This window comes from Apus apus, chromosome 5 (genome assembly GCF_020740795.1).
Source record: "Apus apus isolate bApuApu2 chromosome 5, bApuApu2.pri.cur, whole genome shotgun sequence".
NCBI classification, from domain to species: Eukaryota; Metazoa; Chordata; class Aves; order Apodiformes; family Apodidae; genus Apus; species Apus apus.
This window is the reverse complement of record NC_067286.1, coordinates 28,788,029-28,790,801: the sequence shown is the minus strand read 5'-3', so window position 1 is coordinate 28,790,801 and position 2,773 is coordinate 28,788,029.

Here is a 2,773-nt window from a genome sequence, read left to right as displayed (position 1 = left end):
GGCAATAGCCCATTAGCAACACTGTGTGCTGAGGGGCCTTTTAATTATTTTTGCATTCCCAGAGGACTACAAAATACTCTTCATAAGAATGGTGTGGGAATGCCAATTAGGTGGCCTCCAGCCCTGCTAGACAAGGTCCGGTCACATCACCTCGCGTCACAGGCTGAACCCTGCCCTCCATTTTCTCCCCAAGTCTGCCATGCTCTGCCGTGAAATATTTATTAAAGGGAGCTGCCGCCTGTTGCGAATGTTGAGTCCCCTGTCTCCTTGCCAAGGTCAGGCTGTCGGGGAGGTACTTTTGCTCTCCTTAGCTTCTCCTCGAGACTGATGGGTCTTTCTTCCGTTCAGCACAGGCAGGCAGCCTTAGGGAGGAGGCACTTTCAATTCCTATGGATTCTTATTTCCTGGAAATAAGGTGGGCCTGTGAAAAAATCACCAAAGCAGAGGATGCATAGCAGTGAGCTGTTGTAGTATTAAAACAGATAGTTACACTGGGGCCTTTTGGGAGCACATAATCAAAAGACATTAAATCCATTTCCACTGTTGTGAAAGGCCACCTTCAGGCTTTGCCATCACTGTTGTAACTTCTTAGGAAGCTTCTACACTTAGAGATGAAATCCTGGTCCCACAGAAGCAGGTGGGAGGCTTACCCTCTGTTCATGTGGTTCTAAGTTTGCACCTCCCGATGTTAGTTGTGGTTTGCTGAATTTGGGCTTATTGTTTCATGCAGTTTTTGTGCCAGAAAAATGCTGAAGGTTTCAACCACAAACTGTTTTATAACCTTTTATCAACTGCACTGAATGAAATAAGCAGGCACAGCATAACTTGCTTGAGAAGGACTATGGTTAAAGTGTCAAACAGATTTTTCTTCCCTGGCAAGGGCACATACTGAAGTGATAGGAAAGAATATGCAGGAACAGAAATAAACTCTGCTAATATAAGGTGTGAGAAGCAAAATGCTGGGCTGGTTGGAGAAATAACCTTCCCTAACCTCTAGAGGAAGTTTGGGGGCCAAAAATAGGAGCAGCAAGGCACATACATAGCGTGGAACCCAATCAGCTGGGCTGTGTCCACTCAGCTGCAGGAAGCCAGATGCATCAGGACATCTGGAGCTGGAGGTGCAGCTCTTTCCCTGAGGCAGCAGGTTCCTGGCAAACCTGCGAACCTGTCTCTTATTTATCTCTCTTCACAGTCTACAAACCCCAGCACATTTGTTCTCTCCTCACATGGAAGCTGCCCGATAGCAGCAGTGCTTTCTGGCTGTCCCTTGTGCCTGTTTTGGCTCTCCTACAGGCTCTTTGCATGTGTGCTGGGCTGAGGGGGTGAGAGGGTGGGGGCACAGAGAAGCTGCAGACGCTACCCAGCACAGGACCACACCAAAGATGTATGCAGGGACCTAAAGATGTTTTAATTTTCTCTCTTTTTTTCTCCCCTCCTAGTAATTCCTAACATTTTACTTGCTTTTTGACACCTGCTCAGCTTTGACCTGTCATTTTCTCAAAATTAGCAACGACACCAAGATCATTTTCCTGTGCAGTGATGGCTGATTTAGAGCCCCTCATTATGCATGTATAATTAGGGTGGGGTTTTTTTTTCCCCAGAAGCATTACTGTGCATTTATTGACAGTAGATTTCATCTGTCATTTTACAACCCTGTCCTTCATTATAATGAAAAACTTCTGCAACTCTTCACAGTCAACTCGTTTTGACTGTCTGGAACATTTTTCATTCTCAGTAAACTTCTTACCTCACTTTTCATCTTCTTCTCCAAATCACTTGTAAATAGATTTTAAAATACACATCCAGCTTAGATCTCTGGGTGATCTTCCGCCTCTGTGAAAACATATTGTTTATTTACACCTTTATACTCTACTGCTGCAACTACGTTGTGTCTTTATTGGAAATACCCCACTGGCAATCACCCTATTCTTTGATAGAGTTGCACTGGAAAAAGTGTAGACAGACATTACAGAAAACGAGCAGCAGCCTCACTTTTAGAACTTAGCAGACAAGCTATATTTGTTTTGATCTGTGTTTCTAAATTATCTTGTAAATTCCCACCACTAAATTTCATCTCTCACTGTATGGAGTGTGCAGTATATCTTTTTTTCTAAATGTATCACCACTTCAAAGTTCATTAAGTCATTCCAGAGACTGTAGCTGATAAAATCCTCATCTGGAGTCAAGATATTAGCAGAAAGACTAACTCCTCAAGTCCCTGGCACCAAGGCAACGTATTGTCATAAATCCATAGGACACCAGATTTCATTAGTTCCCTTGGTCATGGAACTAATTGTTTTCTCCTGCATTGAGCACCTGATCATGGCTGTGGGCAGCAAAAAAGCCAGCAGCATTTTAATATTGCTCCTCGGCTGTGCTTTACTTGATTTTTGTCTCAGGATTAGGAGATGCTGGAGATGTAAAACACCTACTGGGAAGATAACAGCTGCCAGAAACACAGCCTTCTGTTTTATACTTTGAGCTGCACATACTGTGTAGAGTTAAAAAAAAATAGTGCTTAGAATAATTTAAAGCAGAAATCTGTTACGTTCCTTGAAAATTACCCGTGCTTGGTTTAATAGATGCCGGATTAATTGCGTGCTGTCTGAGAGCTTTTGTTCCTCTCTGGAGTGGCTGTGGTCTGTGCCACAGAGGTGAATGCTACTCTACTGTATGGCAAATTTGACATTGAAGGGCTCTTTGTAGAAATAAGACTGCCATTCTCTCCCATTGTCCCTTTGATTAAACAGTGCCAGCAAAAGAGACAGTTTTG